General features: G+C 39.6%; 1 pseudogene; it reads right to left on the minus strand.

The window, feature by feature from the left end:
- Positions 1–12,385, minus strand: part of LOC109049682 — a 55,467-nt pseudogene extending 43,082 nt beyond the window's left edge.
- Positions 12,386–12,602: the final 217 nt, after the last annotated feature.

Raw genomic sequence — 12,602 nt, forward strand, 5'->3', positions numbered from 1 at the left:
AGCAAAATAATCTGTCATTTAAAGGGACGGTTCAGCCCAAAATGAAAAATCTGTCATCTTTTTCTCACTTACTTGTTTTTCCAATCCTTTCTTTTGTGGAACACTCTAAAAAGATATTTTGGAAGATGTCTTTTTCTCCATACAACAAAAGTTGATGTCGACGATGGAATAAAATGGTTCTATTTTGTTCCACGGATTAAAAAGTAATACAGTTTTGAAAGCATGAAGGTGAGTAAATGATGGCAAAATTCCATTTCTGTTTGAACTATTAACTATTAACTATATTTGAACTAGTTACAGACTGAATCTAGCTAAACCTGTGCAAAAGTTTAAGACATTGTTGAAATCTCTTCTTAAATAGATACATGTAAGATTATTAGGGTTATTTTGTCAGGGAGAAAAATCTGAGAAGCAGAAGACTTTAGTATAACACTTCCTTTAATCGTGTTGCTGTCTAGGTCAAAAAACTGAAATATTTAAAATATATTATCATTTGTGTTTACTAAGGCACACATTGCTAAGATAAGGAGAGGGACCTGAGTCATATCTAGAAACCAAAATATCAAAGGTTCTTTTGGGTTCTTTGGGCATGGGCCAGTAAGAAAGCATCTAGCAACCACTGTCAGAAAAAAAGGGGCAAAAAATGGTATCTTTAGGGGTACAAGAGCTTGTCACTGGGGCAATATCCTCAAAGGGACACATTTGTACCTTCTTTACCTACAATACAGTAACTTATAATAGTAATATGCACCCTTAAGGTCACATTATGGTACTATTATGCACCCTTCAGGGGTAAAGAAGGTAGAAAGGTGTCCCTTTAAGGGTTCTGCCCCAGTGACAAGCTGTTGTACCCCTAAAGGTAAAATTTTTGCACGTTTTGTCTTAGAGTGCATGTACCAAATGCTTTAGAAAACTCTTCAGTGCACACTCTGATTTTTGAAGAGTACTGCTCTTCAGCAGAGTAATGCAAGCTGCCAAATGAAGGCGTGTGTTAAACATACGGGCAGCATTTCCTTAACACTACAATAAATCTGTGTGTGTTTGTGAGAGAGAGTCTCAGGTTACACACCCCTGTCGCAGGGCTCTCTGGAATGCACCATTTAAGAACGGTTACGAGAAATTTCTGCAGCTCAATTTCCTGCAGGAAAACCTCTTTACCAAATCTGTCACTGAAAGGCCGATCAATTCGCTACAGTCCTTCTGGAAAACATCCCTACACAGCCGTCAGTTGTAATATGCCTTTAGCTTTGCCTGTTAAAGGTTGTGATTAGTGCTTAATTACTGAAGACTGTTTAGCATGCTGAAATTATTTTATCTATGTATTACTTTTTTATTTGGCTGTAATCAAATTCACATTAAAGCGGGCCTTAAATACCAACATAATTACAAAACTACAGGACTACATAATAAAAATAATAGCACACAAATGATAACTGAAACATTGTTTTATTAAGTTTCAGATGAAGTCAATTAGATTAAAGAAATCATGAAGCTGGAAACAGACTTGGCCAATCAGCATCCAAAAAGGAAACTGATGTGATAATGAATAAATGTGTAAAAAATTATAATAAATCTCTATACAGTCTTTATTACAGACAAAATCACTATGAGTATGCAGGACTTTACATACTGATCTCATACAAAAAAGTTTTCTATGGCAGGGGGATATATATGTGTAAGTGAGTGTTTGCGGTATAAAAATGAATATGTGCAGCAGATGAAAGCCAGAGCAGGTCTTCCTGCATATCACGGGGCTGATTCGGATGTGAATGAGGAGAAATGTGACAAACACTGCAGAGAGAGAGAGAGAGAGAGAAAGAGAGAGAGAGATGGTGCTGCCTTGACTAGAATAGACAAAGAGATCATTCAGTCATACAGTAAACTACACTATAAAATGTTTATTGCATATTATTCAATTGCTGGGTTTCAAGCCAACTATCTATTTATATGCAAATATAGAATTCCAAATTTTAGAATATGAATGGAAACTATTGATATGCACACAAAAATTCACATTAAAGTTAATGCACAGATGGATTTTCTGGAAGTCAAAATGTGCTTGAAACAGGTGATGGAAACAGTTTTTCCACATAAACTATGGCATGTTTGGACCATTTGGACACTAAAGATGAGGCGATGTGTACTGCAAAGTTGACAGGTTTCGTACAGTTCATCCAAGAACGAAACTCGGAAGCATTTAACCCACTATTGCTCAAAATATGGAGACCACTGGTGTTCATTATGTAAGCTATTGCATTCATTCTGTGCTAAGGATAATATACATAATGCAGACTAAAGAAACATCCAACCTTTGTTGACATTTCAAAGATGTGACCCTGGACCACAAAACCAGTCTTAAGTGTAAATTTTTCGAAATTGAGATTGATTTGTTTTGTTTTTTTTTGCTTTTTTCATGTGGAATGATATGATTCTAAATACATTATTTTTATAAGAAAAGACTGTTACAATTTTTTCTTCTGTGATGTAAATCAGAGTGATTATCGGAAAAGAAAAAAAGTTAAGTACCTTTAATGCATTTTCCAAAAGCATCACTGATCAATTAAAGTTACAAGTTCCATCTTTACTAACATAGTTTCAACGATTTGTGTTTTCCAAACTATAGTTCAAATGAACATTCACAAACGGCATTACAAATACAGTGTGTGTGATTGAAACTACAGCTTTCGGCCTGTGGTTAAAAGTATAGTTTCTTGTTAGTACAACATGTGGACTTAGCAGATCATTGCTCTTGAGCACAATAAGCAAGCAACATGCAGTACAATCTATATCTTTCATTTCAGTTAAAATATATACAAATTTCAAGCTATATATTTTAGGCCCCGTTTACACTAGAGCTCCAATACATTCTATACTCGCTTTGAGACAGGCAACCACATTCCCTGCTGTGAAAATACCTGCTGACCTGACACCTGCCCTTTGGTTCTAACCACACTCGAAATTGAGTAAGGCTTTCAAGAGAGTCAATGGCCGGAAAGCTCCAGGTCCAGATGGCATACATGGAGATGTCCTGTGGGCCTGTGCTGTCCAGTTAGCAGATGTCTTCACCAACATCATCAACCTCTCCTTGAGACTAACAGTGATCCCCACATGCTTCAAGCAAACCACCATCATCCCTGTTCCCAAAAAAACAACAACTGTCTCCTGCCTGAATGACTACTGCCCTGTAGCACTGACATCGGTCATCATGAAGTGCTTCGAACTTCTAATCAAATACCACATCTGCTCCTCTCTACCTGACACCTTGGACCCATTCCAATTTGCTTACCGCTCAAATAGATCTACTGATGACACCATTTCAATGGCCATACACTCTGCCTGGAACACCTGGGAGGGAAGAGACACCTATGTGCGGATGCTGGTTCGTTGATTACAGCTCTGCATTTTAACACCATCATCCCTACCAAACTTATAGCCAAATGAAAGATCTGGGTCTTAACAGTCACTTATGTAACTGGGTCCTGGACTCCCTGACCGGCAGAGCCCAGGTGGTTAGAATTGGCAATCATACATCCTCCTCACTCACACTCAGCACTGGTGCCCCACAGGGATGTGTACTCAGTCCTCTCTTGTACTCCCTGTTCAGTTACAACTGCTCTGCTAAGCATAGGTCCAACATCATCCTCAAATTTGCTGATGATAGCTATGTATAGGTAGATTCCCTATTATATAGCTTCTGTGTGCTTGGAGTGGTCGAATGGGGAATCTACCTATACATATATATGGGTACAAACAGTAAGCATGCTGTCATTGTTTACAGGGTCGTCAAGGGTACGCAGAGCATGTAGGCAGCCACGCCATTGTTTCACAAGTCTCCTGGATGAGTAGGGGTGGGGCCGACAGCCGTGGGAACGGAGCGAGGTAATGTGAAGTAATGTGAAATGTGAAGTAATTAAAATGAGCGACACCTGCACCACTCAAACCGGTCTCAAGTCCCACGGAGGAGCTCCAGAAGGATAAGTGGAGGAGTAACGACAGTGAAGGACGAGAGAGGACCAGGCCTGGATTTTTTTTTTTGTGTTTTGTTTCTGTTTGTGCGCGGCAGTCATCCGCGAGGGGCTCCACCATGATGGGGAGGAGTAGGGAACGGGGGACTCCTGCCGGCTGCCCGAATCCAGAGGAGCCGTCACCTTCCATTGGGCAGTGGAGGAGGTGTCAAGCCGTCCACCGAGGGCTATCCAGTGCCGCCGCCAAGCACCGCAGAAGAGTTTACCTAGCTGTCTCTCACCTCGCCTGTCTGTCCATACCCCCAGGTACCCGCAGCCGCTGTGATCGGCTCCCCTGGAGGGGGAGGGGGAGTAGAGCGCAGTTCTCAGGAGTACCCCCCCGGCCTGTGAGGGGTGATGGGGGTATGTGACGAGTGGGGCGGGGCCGAAAGCCATGGAAACTGGAGCGAGGCCGGTGGAGGAATTGAAAATGAGCGACACCTGCACCACTCACCAGTCTCGAATCCCAGGGAGGAGCTCCCGGAAGGATAAGAGGAGGATTAATGACAGTGAAGGTCGAGAGAGAACCAGGCTGTGATTGGAATTTTGCGTTTTGTTTCTGTTTGTGCGTGGCAGTCGTCCGCAAGGGGCTGTGCTGCTATTTTGTGTTTATTTATTATTAAAGTTTTATTTGAATGTTGGCCCGGTTCCCACCTCCTTCTTCCCAATCTAAGAACTGTGTTACATCTCCGTTTTGCTCTATTTACAAACACTGAAACACAACCCTGGAGTTTTCAATCTAAAAAAGGGTCTGCAGTATTCTCCCCGTTTTTGACCTCGAAAATGCCGGAATAGTGTAAATGACAGGCGTAACCATAGCAAAAGTTATGCGTTTTTAAAACGAAAATGTAGTAGTGTAAACGAGGCCTTAGTGTATGTCAACAATCAGTGCCAATTTGAATCCTGCTGACTTAATGAACTGCATATATAGCCTACGAGAGTGTGACAGTTACATACTGCATGTAAGCATGGTTTAAAAAAAAAAACTTTCAGTTGGTTTGTGTAAAAATAACTATCTGACATTAATTGCAATCATTAACGTCATTAACAACAGCCCTATACTGCTGAACCAACATGGTTTTAAGCAAAAGAGGTCTGACCATGTTACTATACAGTAGTTTTCAGGAAACAGTCGCAACTAGCAAGTTATTTCAAGCGTTGCATCCATAGTATGGTAGTTAAGCAGTGCGTTATGTCATTTAATGGGAAACCAGCCCTGGTTAGGACATGATGTTAGGGCTTACACTGAAAGACTGAGAAAGAAACTGACAACAAACTGTACTGATCTGGACAGACCTTGCCAGGGTCTCCAACACTGGGAAAATCAAACATTTTCAACCCTCTTCTCATATACTGTACATATACATACACACTTTGTTCTACTATGTACAGTATATTTAAGCCCCACTCGTTCTTATAGTTAACTCACTCCTGTAAACCTAAGGTTCACTTCAAATCTTCTGATCTTTATTTCTGCTGTTTTTCTACTGAAAAACACACCTGTGTACATTCTACTATTTTGTATGATCTGCAACTCCCAAAAACAGTCATGAGACTCCTCTGCAGTAACCAAACCCCTGCCCGCAGCTGATCAACCGTCCAGAGAGCACACTGACTGCCAGCTGGGAGTTTCCTGCCCCGGGCGCAAGCATTAAAGATTCCCAGCAATTCACATGGTGCAAGGTCAGACAGAGGCCAATGAAGATAACACCTCACTATGAAGTTCATGACAGACAGCAGATATAGACCTGAATTTATGAGAACCTCTGACACACTGTTATGAAGTATGAATCTGGTTTCTCTAAGAAAACATCTGGACCAAACTCATTAACATGGCTATTCTTGCAGTGATTATCTTGTTGCTAGCTATGATTTGGTTATGTTTATTTCTACAATCAACTCACTCAGTCCAAGACAGCCATGTTCAATGTCTCAGAGAAAAGCCTTAAAGGCTTTAAATAAACAAGCACAGTGAAGGTGGATCACAGAATGGTTAAACTCACCTCTGCTGCTACTGTCTTCATCCTGAAAGAGAGAGAAGATAAAAGAGTGTTAAAAATGTTTCAGAGGCATTCATGAAATCAAGAGCTTAGTGAACTGGAATTACGTTCCATTTGAAGTGTAATCCTACTGAGACAATCTTTGAACAAATGTCATTTAGTCTCAGGTCCTTCATTTGACAGCGCTCGTTAAAACCTAGTTAAACATTCCAGAAAAACAGAAAGTGACAACAATTTTAAATAAATAAATAAATACATTAAAAACGTACTACTGTTTTAGGCTGTCACAAAGATGTTTTAATGTTTTTGAAAGAATTATTTTATGCTCGTCATGGCTCCAGTCTTCATTGTCACAGGATCATCATGAAATTATTCATTTGAACAGTGAAAAATTATATTAAATATTTATAATAGCATTAAAAATCCTAATCCAATCAAATCTTATTGGATGGATCAAGTCCGGTCACCCAACAGTTTTGTTTTACTTGGAAACATTACTGAAGTTAAATGTGATACAAAAGCTGGTAAATGTTGCCAGAAAAAGTAATCTCACTTTTTATGTGTCAAACAGATTACTGTGAATCACACGTTTGCTAACAGTAACTAATCTGTAAGGAAGCAGTATCTGAAGCAGCTGATAGTAACAGCATTATCTAGATGCTCCATTACCGCCGGCTGGTGATGGTGAGAGAACAGAGCTTTAATCTCTTTATGGGGATCATGTAGTTTTTTGACTATTGTCATAAAGTCAGGTCAACTTCATATCTTAGTGTGTCCAGAAAAATAGCCTTCTGACCAACATGTTAAACATCCATTCATGTTTAGGAGCAGAACAATCTGAAAATCTTTAACACTGAGGGCTCAAGGATAAACTGTGTTTCAGTAGGCGTCTCAAACTTAATTCTGAACATCTTTGTTTTTATGCCTCTATCTTGGCAAACCTGGCAAAATCCAGTGGTTAGTAGTTATTCCTTGGCAGTGCTTATTGTAGCTGCCTGGGAACTTTTCCATGTAAATCTGTGCAACCATATATACATTAATTGTGGAAATCAAGACAAACAGATAAGACCCAAACTTTTTTGCAGCTTGTGTTTGCCATTTTTTGTGAGCAAAATGCATTAGATGGTGTGTTAATAGTCACACAGGCATGCCATCAGAAGATGAGACTTGGCAGCCTAATGTCCAGTTTGGGTAAGACTCATCTTTTGACCCCATGCCCATAGACCACCCACAGTTCATTCACTGTCTGATGCATAATACATACAAAAAAGGGTTGACCTGATGAACTACGAAAACAGTGGTTGGTACATTACATGTTGGTCAGATGGTTTCTTTCATAATAAAGTGAACCGGAATTTTGAATTTAGAACTAACTTCCTACAAATGATGCACCAAAATTTTGGCAACAGAAAATATTTGACCAAAATCGTTTTGGAGGGCTGAAATCATTGACTGAAACTGTTGACATTGGGACTGGATTGACAATATCGATTTCTCAATTTTAATTGACTTTCATTTTGATGAACATTCTTAAATCCTGAGATTAATCTAGTTTTCAGCTGATGCATGAAAAAAACAAACTTCACTAAACATTATTTGTAATGCACATGCCATCCGATTATTGCAATAAGCTTTGTTTCTTCGCTACTTCTGATAAGAAACAAAATCTCAGTTTTCACATTTTGTCAATTTTATGTAATGTATGTCAAAATTCAAATGATTTGACACTCTTTAATGTGACTTGATAGATTTCTATAGCCACATTAATCCTCAGGAAAGCATTTCACTGTCCATAACTCATTAGATAAATAACGGTAGTATTTGCAAAATGCATGCACTATATTACATATTCATTACAGTGATGTTGTTATTTAATGCAATTTAAATCTGTCATGAAATCAAGCTTTTATTACAGTCAGTTTATATTTCAATGATTTAGAGTAGAAACATAATTATATCATTATACCATTGATATAAAAACAGCCTTCAACTATAAAACTAAATTTTATTTTTTTAGTGCTGATTATTAATTTTTTGTTATTTGCATTTTATTTTTTTTTTTTTTTTTAATTGATGAAGTTTTTTTTTTTTTAGTAAAAAAAAAAATTTTGTGTTTCATTGCTTCCAAAAGTATCTCATAATGTGGTATATAGTCTACAACAGGCTTGACAGCAGCTGACGAGGGTTTAAAAAAAAATTGAATAAGCTGACAGAAATGGCACTTTTGAGACTGGACAGCTTTAACACCACAGTGGAATATGCTGAGATACTTATTTCTACAAACCACAGTCGAGTACATTGAGAAATGCTAAGAAACACATAAACCAGCAATACGAGGTGTTATGAGGCATGGTAGATGTTATTTTTTCCCTGATTGAGATGCAAACATCATAAATTTCCCTATTAGTGTATGAGGAAAAGCACTAAAGGTAAGAATTTAGATTTAAGCACATCTCTGCCAGAGTCTCTGAAGCTAAATTATGTTTAGAGAGGAAGTAAACTGACAAAAACCAATTGACCCATTTATCTGGACTGAAATTCTTTGTATGTTTGCTGTGGGCTGACCTTGAGAGAGGATTGCACGGCTGACTCGGGTGGGTACACGATGAAGTGACGGAGCGTGAAGCCAAAGCCGTGAGATGTACGTTGTAAGTGCAATGTTTTAGGCCCCGGCCATGAGAAGGGGTCCTCTTCAGCGGCCGGAGACAGAGCCGATGCCTCGCTATGCTCACAGCCATCCTTTTGTTTAGCCTGAGAAAGAAAACAAACACTGTTAATTAGTCATTCAGATACTTAGAATTTAAAGAGTATGATCTCCAGAGGGTCTTTCCTAATCTGTTTGACCCAAAACCAACACGGTAATCAGTAAGAGTGAAAAAGTACTGAAAGAATCTCAACACTGCACAAAGCATTCTCTGTCCCAATGCAGTAGCAAAAACATTTGCCTTTTAACATGGCACATCAGCACTCACATTGAGACTCTTGGTGTTCTAAATGATGTTCACCAGGCACTGAACTGCATTATGACCAGGATATGCAGATAAACTGTGACTCATGAACAAACCATGAGACCCAGGAAACAAGCTACCATTCAAGAAGTTCATTAGAGTTCAAAAGAAATTTTTGTACCACTAGCAACTGGTCATGGTATTTGTAAATATTGATTAAAAAAAAAAAAAAAAAGAGTTTTTACTGTGTTTAACTGTATTTTTTAGGCATATTAGTGTACCACATCATTATCTTAGCAACATGCTAATATCTGACTCAATAATAATTAACTGTTAAGTTAAGTCCCCATGTGTTTTATTTTTGGCACGCTATTAAATGGTTAAATTGTTGCCTTAAAAATCAGCAAGGCAGGTCACTAGGTTTTGGAACAGAGCTCCTGTGCCCTGTTATCATGTCATTCATATGGTATCTGAAAACAATGGGTTTCTCTTAAGGGCAGAAGGTATTGAAACAGAGCATCCTGTGAGTGTTTATAAAGCGTCGCTGACATGATTTTACACTTCTCAAATATCTGCCATGACAGTGACGGTCACACAGAAAATGCTATGAGTCAACTGAGACAATTCTTTCCTATGTTTAATGACCAATACATACTGTATGTACATACCATGTACATCCCGACACAATCAGTTTTTTTTTTTTTTGACACCCATATCACTAACGTTCTTCTGGTTATGTCACATTGTAGCATCTGGGCCTGTGACGTCAGTCCATCCTCTGTAACTTCCTAGGAAACGTGTGGTCAATTACATTATGAAATAATGGCAGTTAGAATCCCATTCCGCCACAGAGGGTTTGTGTTTGTGGTGGGCTCTGACAACACCACACTGACTCTGGGTCACTCTGGCTGCCAAACAGACCAGACTGTGGTCTAGCCCTGCAGGAGATGGATGTATTATAAGGGAATGGATGTATTTTAGCTTGTGGCTGGGCTCAGGTACAGACAGCTGTGGACGTCTCTAGAGTCTGGGCTGGGCTTTTACATAACTGAGCCTGAAAATGACATCACCGGGATTTAAAACACTTACATCCAGTGTTGGACACAGTCCACTGCAAAATCTCACAAAGAAATGGTTAGAGAAGTTTGGGATGGCAAACTAGCATGCTAGTATGTAGTGTAGTAAGCAATATGCATCTTGTTCAGAGTGATTTCTGTATGATTTTACACATCCTTCTTGTTCAGTTATTTTAGTCACTGACAAACGGTGAGACATTTCCACAGATATTAGTCTAGATTACTTCACACAACATATTCTTGAGCTCGATTTCAGAACTTTTTTTATACAGAATCATTCAGTATAATTATACAGTTATGTGAAGGTCCACCTGTGAATGCTACCTTTGAATCATACACATGGTTTTCCAAAAAACACCCACTATAACATAACATTCCTCTGCCTTTCATTTTTCATTTCCCTACCATTAACCAGTCATATTCTCTATGTGGTGGGCACACAACCCTGTTTCCAATGCTAAATTTAACCTGTTAAATTATACAACTAGAAAAAGCTCTCGTCTAAATGGCGGAAAGTCCAAGAGAAGTGAATGGCTGCCCTGTGTGAGACTCCTTCTCACCAGAAACAACATCATACAAACCATCCAGTCCATCAAAATGCATGAATAATACACACAATCCCATTTGTCATTGGTTACATTTAAGATCACATCACATGCTCTGATTTCACTAGCACGTGCATCTGTTTTTTTTAAAAGTTCCAGTTACATTGGGACTTGTAATATCAGAAAAGTTGGCATGACTAATTCAGCCAAGCTATAGGTCAGCCTTCCAAACTGGTGGATCTCATTTGTTTGTCTAGAAAAACCAATGCGATTACATTGACGGTTTCAGATGTCACCTGTTTCTTAATATTTTTTCTTGAAAAAAAAGACCCTAGCAATATGACATTCATTAGAGATCTAAACATGGTCTCAAACTCATATGCCAAAAACTTATCTCAAAATGAACTCAGACGTTTTCCATCAAATTCATCAAAGACCAAAGGATTCATTTTATAGCTCTATCCCCCTACAGTCAACAACTGTCGCAACTGTCTATTTTTTATTTCTCTTGAGAAACATAAGGAGAAACATTTGAGACAAGGTTGATAGTTAGCTAAATGAAAAACTTAAATCCATTTCAGAGAAGTATCCTGAGATATCACAGAGCAACCTCTAAGCAATAACATTTTCTTACAAATGTTGTCATGACAAAATGCACAAATATGCATGTGCGTCCTGTAGTTATGGCAAGCGTGAGTCACTCTTTAGCCACAGTGGAGCTCCCTGCGAACACAGAAATACCTTGCTTTCCCAAAACACACACACTTTTCCAAACACAAAAAACAACTTAGCCACATTCTCTGTTCTTCAAGTGAAACAATTATCCACTATGCATTTAGGTTAAAAACGTGAGCAATTACCCATCCAAAGTCTGTTCAGTCCCAAGGTTGCTTACATAGGAACAAAACTGAAACATGAAACCAGGGCACATACACACACAGTCTTCTTGCTGTGAAAAATATGTTACATGTTGGCTCAATGTAGGAGACTTAACCAACCACCCTGGACGTCAGTGATGCACCAAGCATTTCTGAGAGCCATCTCCTCACCCCCTTCAGCCCCAAGTAACTCGATACACTGCTGGGAGCCTCTGCCAATGTGTGGAAAAAACCCTCCATCCCGCTGCAGCACCAGACTGTCGCAATGAACCCATCTTCTCGTGTTTAGTTCTACTACTCTTAAAGTATAGCAGATCCACAGATCCTTACCCAAGATCGCATGCAGTTACTCGGAGATGTCTTCTTCAATTTTCGCCAAGAGACGCCCTTCTGGGCCTCCCGAAGCCCCAGTTCCACATCCCCCCAGTATGCCCTGGCCAGGAGCTGGAACCAAAGACAGGAAGTGTCCGATAAACAGCCGTCCACCCCTGTCAGACAATCCCAGGGACAGTCCCCTATTGCGCAGGAACACCCCGATACATCCATCTGGTCTGAGCCGTCCTTCCCGGGCAGAACGCAATCGGTACACGCCCCATTCCTCTGAGTGAGCATGGCAAAGCCTGCTGGTCCCTGCTATAACTGCTTTCCTCTGCTGATATTCTGATGATGTGATTCTTTCTCGCTCTTTGCGATCCCTCCCTCTCTCTTCCTCTCTCTTTCAGAGTGGGAAGGAGTGCACATACATGAGGTTTCCATTGAGACCCGGAGCACGTCAGGGAGAGAGTGAAGCAGGGAAAGAGACCATCAGAACTCAAACCGGTGAACAGCAAGCACAAACATCTGCCTGCGCTGGACAAGATGCCTTTCTCTTCTTACTTACAATGTTTTCATTTTTGGGTTAACTATCCCTTTAAGCCCTTCCAATATCAACGTCTTATTCAACATAGATATAATACAGTTTATAGCTACTCATGAAGCCTAAATCTCATAACTACATCTTGATTATGGAATGGAGTGTTACAGTTACGATGTACACACTCTAAGCAGGTGAAAAATCCCAACAGATTGGCCAGTTGACCAATCAAGGCAGACTGGGTTTTTCAAAAATCTAAGCTTTAAAGAGATAGTTCAGTCAAGAAGGAAAATTACCC

The sequence above is a fragment of the Cyprinus carpio genome, chromosome B24, assembly GCF_018340385.1.
Source record: "Cyprinus carpio isolate SPL01 chromosome B24, ASM1834038v1, whole genome shotgun sequence".
Taxonomy (NCBI): Eukaryota; Metazoa; Chordata; class Actinopteri; order Cypriniformes; family Cyprinidae; genus Cyprinus; species Cyprinus carpio.